At 43.9% G+C, this 12072-nt stretch overlaps 1 long non-coding RNA gene across 1 annotated transcript in view; it reads right to left on the reverse strand.

Annotated features, from left to right (window-relative positions):
- Nucleotides 1-10459, reverse strand: part of LOC139365038 (uncharacterized) — an 11697-nt gene extending 1238 nt beyond the window's left edge. The window contains exons 1-3 of the long non-coding RNA XR_011626531.1: nucleotides 10246-10459; nucleotides 3961-4206; nucleotides 1-202 (exon numbers count right to left, since the gene is read on the reverse strand). The exon at nucleotides 1-202 is cut by the window's left edge and continues 1238 nt beyond it. This is a non-coding gene — a long non-coding RNA (uncharacterized lncRNA). The remainder of the gene's footprint in view (nucleotides 203-3960; nucleotides 4207-10245) is intronic.
- Between the last annotated feature and the right edge of the window lie 1613 nt (nucleotides 10460-12072).

A 12072-nucleotide genomic window follows, 5' to 3' on the forward strand; every position in this document is an offset into this window, starting at 1 on the left:
ACATCAGAGGCAGCTAAAGTGCTCTGATGCTCAAATGTTGGGGCACAAGTCGGAATATAGTGGACAAACATTGTTGTAATGGGCCTGTTCCATTGCAAATACTAGGGATGGGCTGGTAGTTTGTGGGCAACTTTTCTTCTCCCAATGGATTACTGCTCGCTGTTCTTTCTGCCTTCTATCAGTGTTCTGGACCATTATTTGCCTGGAGGGGGGAAAAAATGTATGTTAGAAGCAGGGGTTGGAACCAAAATTATTTTCCAATCGTTCCTGAACAGAACCCTTATATTATTTGTTCCGTTCCAGTGTTCCGGCCAGCATAATAAAGTCCTGAACCGGTTGAAGAAGAAAAAAATTGTGGTTCATATAGTTTTTGAAACATTTTTTATATTTTTAATTTGTGAAATCGACATCGTTTTTATATTTAGCTTATTATTTTACCTCACCAATTAGCACGGATAGATCATCTTGCTATGGAACAGGTAGGCTAGTTGTTTGCATGTTTAATTGGTCAGAGATGATGCGACTGAAGTTTCACAGGTGGGGAGAGTGCGAGATTAAGCGGTGGACATGGAGGAACATGGTTTGAAGTGCTGAGCATCATGACATGAATTGGGAGTGTGTATAGGCTATTACTAGCATCAGAACTGAATTGCAGAATTATATACTAGACATTAGGAATATTTTTGGAACAAAAAATAACATTATTCACCAGTTCTCAAGATTTGAAAATAACAGTTCTGTTCCGGAACACTAGAGATCCTTGACATACTTTGTAATTTTCTGGTTTTCGGTTTTGTTCCCTGAACCGGTTCCAACCACTGGTTAAAACACCACATAAAACAAACTCAAAATAAAGCTAGTACATTATGTGTTCAAATATTTCCTAGTGAACGGCCAGTCTCTTTCATATAGCAAAAACCATCCGGGAGTTTCTGACAAGTGGCTTTAGGTGCGCCTGGTCTGGTTGTAGCTGAGGTAAGCCCGGCTCTGTGTGCCGGGCGCAGACTGCCAGCTAGCCAAGGGGATTGAGGGTGAAGTTGAAAGGCACTGCCGGGAGCCTGGTACGCTAAGGGGCCATAATGCAAAGAGGAAGCATGTGACACACCCTAAGCTGTAGGAGCTGAGACTGAGGGACTTCTGAGAGCTGGGGGCCCTTTTATTTTAGAGCCACTCAGACAAGCAACTTAAAATCTTACGCAAGGGTCAGAGAGTACATAGAGAACCAGTCATGATGTTTGTGGTTGTCTGGTTTCAAAACTACAATGGGTAGAGCCAGCATGCTAACTAGCTAGCATCATGTTAGCCATATTAGCTATGAGCTAGAATCATGTTAGCCATATTAGCTATTACCCAGAATCATGTTAGCCATGCCAGATAGCATCTCGATAGAAGTTTAATATGTACTGTATGTCAATAGGCTAACTACAAGTAAAGGAAGGACATTTCCAATGAAACGCAAAATGAGACAGAAGGGGTGTCACAAAAGCGGTTTAGGGTATTGGTGTCGGTTTGAGTTATTGGGAAGCATGGTCTTGTTTTTGTTGAGTGGCCTATGGTGAATGAGCTAGTTAATGGTAAATTTACAACCCCAGCATGTGGGCCAATAAAACAAGGGGGACAGGGGGACATACAGGATGATGAGAATGATTGTGAGAGGGGGGGGGGGGGGGGGGGAAGAGGGAGAGAGTAGAGTGGAGGACGCTGGTAATTAAGAGTCTAAGGGAGTGTGAGAGGGGACACACACTGCTCAGAGCAAACTTTGTGCACGGAATCCTCACTCTTATTTATGCACCCTGTCTATTCTCCCCTCCCTTCTACCCTTTATCTTCTTCCTGGCCTTTCCTCTCTCTCCATTCACTTGTCTCTCCCTCTGAATGAATAGTCACAGCTCTGTGGTGTCCCCCCCACCAACACCCCCACCGTACACCCCTTAAACTACCCCTCCAGCTCAGTCTTGAATAGGGAGTCGAATTGAGCAAACAGTCAGCCTGTCAGCTCAATAGGAGGTCTGGCCGTGAACTTCAAGTCCTTCCCAGGCCCCCATCGTCACATTGGGGAGAGAAGCAGGGAGTTGGGAGGGAGGTGTGGGCTTGGGGGGCTGTGGGGAGACGGGAAGGAGGGGGTGAGTGGGAGCCACAGACACAGACAGACTTTAGGGGGCCCCTACGTGCCAATATTGGGGGGACCTCTGCCTGCCACAGAAGTTCCCAAGACTGGAGCTTTCGCTGGAGCTATGGGGGAGGGTGCGCCATGTCCCAGCTGCCTCGCCCCACCCCCTAGTCTAGGCAGGAGGGGTGTGTGCAGACGGGACAGTGTCTGCCCCCTGCCCAAACTCCAGCCCTCCAGACCCGCACACTCAGACGCAAGCTGCTGACTGTGCCCACCCACCCCCTCGACTCGTCTCGCTCCCAGCCCGCACAGGCCACACATCATCTCATTACCCAATGCCAGCCACTCTACTGTCTACTGTTTGTATTGTTTTGGGCTCTGCATAATTTACACAGTAAATTGAGAATGGCCCTGGCCTCTGCTCAATCTACCACCTGTTTACAGAGACTGCCCGTGATTAGTGGGTTTGCATTAGATTAGACACTGTTACTACTAAGATTCTCATGCGATGTTTTGTTAGACTGGCTCCCCAACATAGAAACTTTGAATGTTGTTGGTTTTGTCAGGATTTTTTTCTATCTCCACATTTGGCTTAATCAGCTGCCTTAGTTTACTTGAATATCCTTAATAAATGCATTATGTCTAGTCCTAACAGCAATGTCTCTGTAGACCTCATGCAGCGGAACACCTTGGTGGGATTGGCGACGAGACAGACTTGATAGCACTCTAGTGTTTCACCGTCCATATGCATGGGTAGTAACTCAGTAGCCTATCCATTAGCAATGCTCTGGCACTGTACAGTATCTTGGAGGTAGCACTGTCTCGACCTCCAGTACGCAGACACAAACAAAGGGAGTTCTCTCCGTGAGGCACGGACAATGGCACACATTGTTTACCGGCTGCCTTATTTAATCGGGCCCAGCCGACTCTAATTGGTGTTTTGGTTATTAAGCGGTTTTTAAACTTGCAGCTCCCTGCTCGGAATAAAGGAGTCGCTACAACAAGCTTGCTTAGGAGAACAATACACGACTTGTCTCCGCACCAACTCCCCCAAAACCTCACCCACCAACACAAAGACAGCTTTCCTCCACTGAGACCTCGCTATCAGACTCTCATTCGGCCTCTGCCTTTCTCGCTCCCTCTCTCTGTCTCTCAACCACACTCGCTCTCTCCTGGTCCCTTTCTCTCTGTGTTGGTGTTGTACTGCAGTCTCTGTCCGAGTAGCATACGCTGGCTCATGGGCGTCACAGTTTTCTCCTTTATAGATATGCTCTGAACTGCTTTTAACATTTTGAACTAAACCGTCATTAGCGTAAATGTTTACATGTCAGCAAATTAGGATCATTAATGACAAAAATGGAATGATAAGACTTGGTGAAAATAAATATTGCAAAAAGCGTACTGTCTCTTTGATTACTATTGATAATAAGAATAGTGATGATGATATAATATAGCCCTAGCTAATATTTGTTAATAGTCTCTGGGTGTAACTATCTTGTGTAATATGCTAAATGTTGAACATTCATGTCTCAGATATTCTGACCAGGGAATACGGCCCGCGTATTTCAACCAAAATGGCAGCCGTCGCCATGTCGGGCATGTGTGTGAAGAGGATGGATGGCACAACAACTCCCAAATGGGAAGAGAACCCCCCCCCCCCCCCCCCCCATCAACGCATCCCGTCATTTCTGCAATTAGCAAACACATCTGGGGTGCTTAAAGGCAAGGCCAGCCTGGCAGAGGGGGGGAGCGAGAGAGAAGGGAGGGTCCGGAGGAGAAGGAAAGGATGGAGTGGTGGTGGTGTTATGAAGGCATGATGCAGCATGGCGGGTGCAGGGCTGTTGTTGTTACCTGCTCTCTCTGGTCCTCACTTCCATTTCATGCCAGTGAGCGTAGTCCTAAGATGGTGGCGTGGGCTACGTCTCGCGGTACAGGAGAATGGGGAAGGCAGCTGAGGATGAAGCGAGGGAGGGGAGAAGGGGAGAGGCGATACGGAGGAGGGCGAGAAGAGGGAGTCAGAGTCAACAGCAACCTCTCATCCTCTCCCTGTTTTTCAGCCTCATTTTGCCAGCATTCTGTCATGGTGGTGTTGGTAGTCTGCACAAAAAATAAGAATAGGGAAAGAGATGAGGCAAAAAGAGAAAATGTGAGTATGTGGTTTAACCAGCCGAGATACACATACATGCATATGTATGTATACACGCACCCACACATGTCTTTTCTCATGGTACAGTCTGCCCCTGAGCATGCAAATGACTTTCATTATGCAAATGCATGCAAATCAGATCCAACCATCTGAGAATCAAGCCTGGGAAGAAAAAAAATGGACACAGAGATTGAATGAAAGAATGAAAGAGAAAAAGAACAGGGGGGGAAATCCTTTTGAGTGGCATGAGGCAGTAAGTCAGGTAAATGGTATGTGGAGGAACAACGGTGGCCCAAATTGGACAAACAAGATTACCTTTTGTATTATGAAGATGACTTATCTTTTTTCTGTGACTGCACTGTATTTTAACATCATACTTGATATCATACAAGTTTCACATGAAGTTAAGTTCAGACTCACATCATCTGCAATAGTAAGCAAGGAGATTGCTCCAGCTAACATAGGCTTTTCAGCCATTCCACAATGTCTTCACTTTCATTCAAGGACGCAACAAGGACTTGAGCTCCGTTATTGAAAAAAACACATGAATTTCACATGTGATCACGTGATCTTATGTGAAGTTAATGTGATAACATGGCCAACATGTAAAAGCAATATGTGATAACATGAAACTACACGTGAAAACATTTGAGCACACGTGAAAACATGGTCTCGTGAAAGAAATGTGGCAACATTTTTGAACGTTTTTCACGTGAAACTGCAAATTTCACATGTTGCTTTTACTACAATTCACGTGAGGTGAAAACCTGTTATTCTCCACACGTGAAAAGGTATTGTAAATGTAAACATGTGAACATATGGTTTCACATGTGAACAACTAACCTCACTTGTCTCTTTTCATGTTTTTTTTTTGTAAAGGTATTAAAGATTTAAGGTAAGCGGTACACTAAAATAGTGTAATACTGTATATTTAATCAATATGATGACATTTGATGACGTAGTGCTGACTTTTCAATATGAAGCACCTGGGATTTGAAATGACACTCTCTATATTTGGAGTACGCTGGTCTTTCTGCTGTGTCACAAAGTCTGTAGTATTCTCAGAAGTCCTCCACAGATTAATTACCTACAATGCATCTCTGCAATTAGCAAAAAAAGTGCCATCTGCGCTGCTATTTTAGTTCTAAATTAACCTGACTATTATCTCATCATTGATTTCCTTTACTTCTTTCATCAATTTGGGTGTTTTCTGTATAGTTGTCTAACGTTGGTGGGGCATATTATTCACTTTGTCCTGAATCACTATGATAAATATAATGGTGTATTATTAACAAAGCTGAGATTTACTTTGAAGTACAAAGTGTAGGAATAGAGGTGAAATCAGTTACTGACACAGACACGGTGGTGTAGAAAGGAATATCGTACGTAATGCCGTGAACCCAGAGGTTGTGAGTTCATATCCCAGGTGAGGACATGTTAAATAATAATTACTGTATAAATAAACATACACAATGTAATCATTTGTGTCAAATATGTCAATTGAAAACACTGTGACTGTGGGACCTTTTGTTTGCAGGGCATCACCTATGTAATCATGTGAAATATCCCCACATGTACTGTAAGTCGTTCCAAAACCACATGAAAGGTTATGTGATTACATGCGAAAATATAATATCATACAGTGGGAGGAAGGCTGTGACCTAGAAGGGGATTGCTGTCCGAAATATGGTGTTGGAGTCACAGATGGTTGGCTGTATGAGATCAAATGTTGTGAAACTTCATCATAACAAAGACAACAATGCTACAGTATCAACATGCTAGGTTGATGAAGAGGTTGATGAAGAGGTTGCTGAAGCTATTGTATATAGTCAAACATATTGTAGTGGTGCTTTTCTATGTCATTCTCCGGCCAAGCTACACATGCAAGTAGCCCAAGAGCTACAAACTAACTTCACCAATCTGGGTTGGAATCTATTAACTAGCTACCAGCCTAGCCTATACATGACATTTGGTAAACCAACGTGCAGACTAATCGGGGAGGAGAGAGCTGCTATTTGTTTTCACTCTCAGGCTAGAGGAAGGAGGCAGCTTTCGTTTCAGGGTGCCAGTAGGGACACACTATTTTGTAGGCTGTAATGGGGGAGTAGGGATAGAGTTGAAGGGAAGGGGTTTGGGAGTATGAGAGAGTAGGCTAGGAGGAAGGGAGGGGCAGTAGTAGAGGGGGTGGGGTACCACTGAATGGTGGCAAACCTCTCCTAATTGGCACTTGACATTTTTTTTGCCATTGGCACTAAAGTGGGCCGGCTTTCAAGCCCGCTCCGAGTCCTTGTTGGAAAAGTGCCATATGCAAATATGGCGAATGGGCTCCATTGTGAAGCCTCTGATATTAACAGCTCAGGGAACAATGAAATTGTGTGCTTACTCTGGACTCGTAGGTGTGTGAGCGAGAACAAGACAATGGCTGCCAAAGCCGCTTCGGTCTGAACAGCCCCTTCACATGACGTTCTGACAAGTCATTTCACCAGAAGGGCCTTCTGTGGACTGAGGCTCTGTCAGGCTCTGTCCAAAAGCTTTGTTCAAGACTGAAATAGTTTGTTTCAGTTTGTGCAATACTTGCCCAACTTCTGAAAATGTAATCTTTCTCTTTTTGTTGAGAGGCTCTTTTTCCTAACTGTTAAAATATTCAGAAAATGATTTGCTTTTTTCTAAAAATGCATCCTATGTTAAAGCATTTCCAGTTGAGTACATTGTTCTAAATGCTAGAATGTATAGTGTTCTGTAATCCTTCTGATATTTCTCTATTTGGATTGTTTACCCTTCACTAGCTCCCTGGGGCAACAGTGGAGGGTGATCTAAACATAGCTCCTGTCTCCCTTTGGAGACTTCTTGGCAAATCAATGATGAATTGTAGCAAAACTGAGAAGTATTTTCAAAGACTGAGAAATGATAAGAGACTGATCTTGGACAGCTAGGCCAAACAAACTCCCAGCACTAACTTCCAAGAGGAAACATATAAAGCAGACTGTCAAAGGCCGTAAAGCAGTTCCGTCTTTATCTCCACACAAGTCGAAACTGTCAGGGAGGAAACAGAACAACGGGTCCAACAATAGCACCCACCTCCGGTGTGGTCCGAACCAAGTCAAAGTACACCTGTTACTGCTAAGTTACCAAACTTAATCTCCTTTGTCTGGGTGGGTCCATTAACTTCTGTAAATGCCTGAAATACATAAATTTCTCTGTGAGCGACAGGGAGGCGGGGGCCGCTTTAGAAATAGCAAAGTATGCCGCTCTGTACCAGCCCAGCAGTGAAGCCATTTTCCAAACTCTGTTGGTGTGTTCTGTTGAGAAAAAAAGAGGCAGAGAAAAGGGGGCAAGAATCACTGGGCCTTTTTCAGAAACCCGTCTGGCTGCTAGGACCCGGAGGTGCTGAAAGGGTGGTAAAGGAGCCCATTGTCTCCCTGTGACAAGTGGACTAGGTCTATTGACTGTAAAGTCTACTGGTGGGGGGCCGCCAGGGCCCGGCCACAATGCCCGTTTTTCTACTTGACACTTGGAGTCTAAATCTGCTTGCCTAGAGCCTGAAAGCTAAGACAAATCCACTAAACCCTCCCTCTGCCTCCCTTCCTTTCTCCTCTCTTTCCCTCCATCCTTTCTCTTTACCCCCTCTCTCTTTCCCTCCCTCCACTCCAGACAGGGCTACAGTAGAGTCCCGGAGGATTTGTGGAACTCCTGTTTTTGTGCCATTTTCAGGCAGGCAGTGCAAAGGCTGTCTTTCCTCTGGGGTAGTGTTGCAAAATTCCAGGAACTTTCAATTAACTCCCTGGTGTTCCAGAAATCCTGGTTGGAAGATTCTGGTTTTCTTGCTTATTCTATCCTTACTCCGTGCATCCTCTAAACAGAAAGTTCCTGGATTTGTGCAACCGTACTCTAGGGTCCCTAGCTAGTGTGGACTGTTTTTGATATGACTGTGCCACACACAGTCATCCCCCTTATCGCCACCAACAAAACAGCTGCACCAGTGCACGCACACACCTTTATGGGAATCTGCCACTGACTTCATATCATCTTATCTTCAAATAGTATTCATGCATATCGTACAAATTGTAGCTAATTGGAGAGAAAAGAAATAATATTTACTGCCTGAAAAATAAATACAAACTGATGTCAGAAAGCTAATCTGACTTTGCTAAAATCTCTACCCATAAATGCTGTCAATCAATCAAATTTTACCTGCATAACACTTTGTAAAAGGCCAATTTGTCACATTAACAACCACAACGGCATGTATGTAGCTATACAACCACAGATAACAGCCAAGAACAGTCGTTGGGGCCTTGTTCCAGTTCCCCTGGATTCTTCCTTTGGTAATGACAGTAGCTAGGGAAAACAGACAAAGAGCCAGGTACCACTGTGCCACCGGAGGAGGTGACATCACCGCCTGTCACTTCCTGTCAAGGCCCTCGTCTCTCTCGTTCCCTCGCTGAGCCCTGAGCTCAAATGTCACACTCAGCACCTGCAATGCAGCATGCAGGAACCGCTGCACAACCCGCTAAAATTGACATTGTGAGTGTTGTTGCTATAGAAACGCTCCAACAGGAGTTTCAGTCTAGTCCGACATGCCATATTGGAGTAAGTATTGTGTTTGTTATCAAAGCAGAATTCAAAATGTATAAATTTAGCTGAGTAATTGTGATTAAAACCCTGTTTAGGCCATTGATCTCCAGATGAATAACGTGTTTTTCAAACATACTGGTGCTATAGTATACAATTTACTCTCCAATTTCTCTGTAATGTCTTGAAGCTATGGAAGGCTGATTTGGCCGAAAGACAGAAAAATCATACTGGAGGCCTCACTCGACATGATTCTTTTTCTAGTTGAAAAGAAATCAACATCATTGCCTTGATGACTGATTGAAGGTGTGAAGATCTGATTGACCAATTACTCCCCACTATGGGCTGAGGCCCGGATTGTTCCCTCTCTCATGGCTCTGTCACTGGGGGCAGTTTCCGGTTGATTGCACTCGGACCACTCCCCCACAGAGCCCCACACAGTGGCATTCAACAAGACCCATCAGGCCTTTCCACATGGTAGCACCTCATGCAATGGAGGCTTCGCCATGGCCCATTCACAACCAAGCCTACTGTCACCTCAAATCAAACACCCAAACAAAAGCAAAATCAAACACCTTCCCACATGAACGAAAGAGGGGGAGAAAACAAATAAACAACCATCTAGCTTAACAAGACTGGCCTCAAACAAATCTGTCCATTCGACTATGTGCTGGCAGGGGAGATGATCATGGGATTAACTTAAAAAGTCCATTGTAAACTTCCACAATCCAAATAACGAATGACATCAGAGGCTATAATCAGCAACCATACTTTCTATTCATTTCACCTGTTTTCCAACAGCCTTAACTAAAAACCCATCAGCCGAGTACAGAATTGCTACAGCGGTAGGATGGTTACTTGCAGCTACTGACTGACCAATTTGTTAACCACTTCGGCAAAGTCCGCAGTCAGCACCATTCAGGTTGCTGTTGGTTCTTTGGGACCCGCCCACCACTGCTGGCCATGTGATCGTAAGGATAAGCCGCTGCGTGCAGCCCCACACAGAGGGATCAGAGGCTTATTAGATTACAAGTGATCCTGTTGGACCAACCGGGCTGCTAGAGACCAATGCCACCGGCCATGTACAAATATGAGGAAATATGTGTATGGCATTATGTGTATAGCTCATTATTTTTAGAGATCAATCTCAAAGAGTTCAGGCTTTCCCAACTATATGGCTCAGGGGGAAATATCAAACATTCTAATACTCAAAGATGTACATTTATAAGAAACTCAACAAATACTCAAACTCTCAAGTCTGCTGCTAAAATTCTCAGAGGCAATTGTGATATATTTGAGGCAATAACAGAGACCAGATAATTGTAATTATCAAGCTTGTCAAGCGGCGTTAAAAAAGGCACACACACGTACACATACACACATAAACCTGTGCAATTGGATGACATCACACGACTTACTTGACTTTTTCTTCTGCTCCCATTGTCCTATGATGACGGGCCATTTTTTTGCTTGTTTTGCTGTGAATGGTAGAATGGGGTGGTGCATTATGGGGGATATGTGTTGGGGATCTTGATGCCTTTCAGGAGCGTAATGGGATTCTTGTTACTTTCGGTTATCTAGCTTTATGAAGAATGTACATCACTCATACAGCTAGATAACCAAAGATAACAACCAACCCCTAAGGCTGCCCATCCTCTTGTGCCACAGGTGATACGCAAGGGCCAGATTCTGACCTATAATCAGGAAAAATAGTGTTAACAATCAGAAAAATTAAGACTTTAATTTCCCTTTTCAAACTTAAGTGCACAGTGAGTAAACTGTATCAGTTCTATAGAGAGGTCTGGTCACGTTCATGCAGTACCTAAAATGTAATAAATGCTGATTATTTTAAATGAATCAACATTCATCAAATGTGTACTTAACAGTTCACAAAAATACCAGAACCTCCTGACCCTCTGCTTAAAGTACTCATCAGCAATTGGCCACTTACTAACTGTAACATTTCCCTGCCAATCCGCCCTCACTGTTCTGCTGTTACAAAGCCTTTGATTGGACGGCCAGCCCGTAACATGGCAGCCAAAGCCTTGACTCCTCAAAGTCAAATAATCAGCGTGAGGCTTGATCAAAACACACAGGCTGGCGAACCAGTCCAAACTGGTTACGGCGCCAGTCTTCCCAGACCACACCTCTCCGCCCCTGCGCCCACCACTATGGTGAGGCAGTCTCTCACATGGACTGCCTCCATAGGAGGGTGATGGCTTCAAATGCCGCCCCCCACCATGTCCAAAATGTATTTTTTAAATTAAAGCTGTTTTACTGTAAGATACAGAGAGAAAGGTTTGCCTCTTGTGTTTGCATATCTATCAGAGATTCCACAGTAAATTGGGGAGGGCATGTTCAAGGTTGGGGTCAGAATTATGCACAAAAGCACAAACACACACAAGTGCAAACCTACACACACAGACACACACACACACACACACACAGTACACACATTTCTGGCACATGGCACAAGGGCAAATTAAAAGCTTTTCTTTGTGCCCAGCCCAACAACGAGGCTCCTCCCATCTATACATGTTCTAATGACTGACAGGAGATAGATGGAGGGAGAGAGAGAAAGACAGAGAACATTCTCCCCTTTAGTGTTCACATCTTTACCTGTAGTCTCACACTGTTGGCAGACAACACATCCTCTCTTTACTGTCAGCTGGGACAAGGATTCAAGCTTCAAAATGTCTTATTTTTGTTCATAATCTACCAGTCACCATAAGGATTTCTAATCACCTGTATCATTTCTTATTACAGTATGCTACACAAGGATAAAACAAGGCTCTTTCAAAGCATCCGCACTCGCAAACATGCATATTCCATACAGTGCATGCACATACACCCATGCACGCACACACACACAAACACGTGCAAACCAAACAAAAGCATGCACACATGCTGGAAATAGGAATGCCACTATCTTTCCTGAAAAAGTGACTATTCACTCAGGAAGGTATTTCTTCCTGCCAAGGACAAAATGCCATCAAAACAAAATACTGATGCAGTTACAGAAATGTCCTGATATCTACGTGTTTTTTGTCAGAGAGAGAATTGACATGTTCCAATATCATTTGAAATTATATCTGACATGGATATTGGATAAACTTTGTTTAAATAGTGAGACTTGATTATATAAGCATAAAGGGTTATCAATACATCTATCTCAGTTATTAATTTGTGCTATTCATTGGCACAGCCAATAACTTGATTGTACATATAATGCATGAAATTCTTTT

This window comes from Oncorhynchus clarkii, chromosome 2, assembly GCF_045791955.1.
Source record: "Oncorhynchus clarkii lewisi isolate Uvic-CL-2024 chromosome 2, UVic_Ocla_1.0, whole genome shotgun sequence".
Lineage (NCBI taxonomy): Eukaryota > Metazoa > Chordata > Actinopteri > Salmoniformes > Salmonidae > Oncorhynchus > Oncorhynchus clarkii.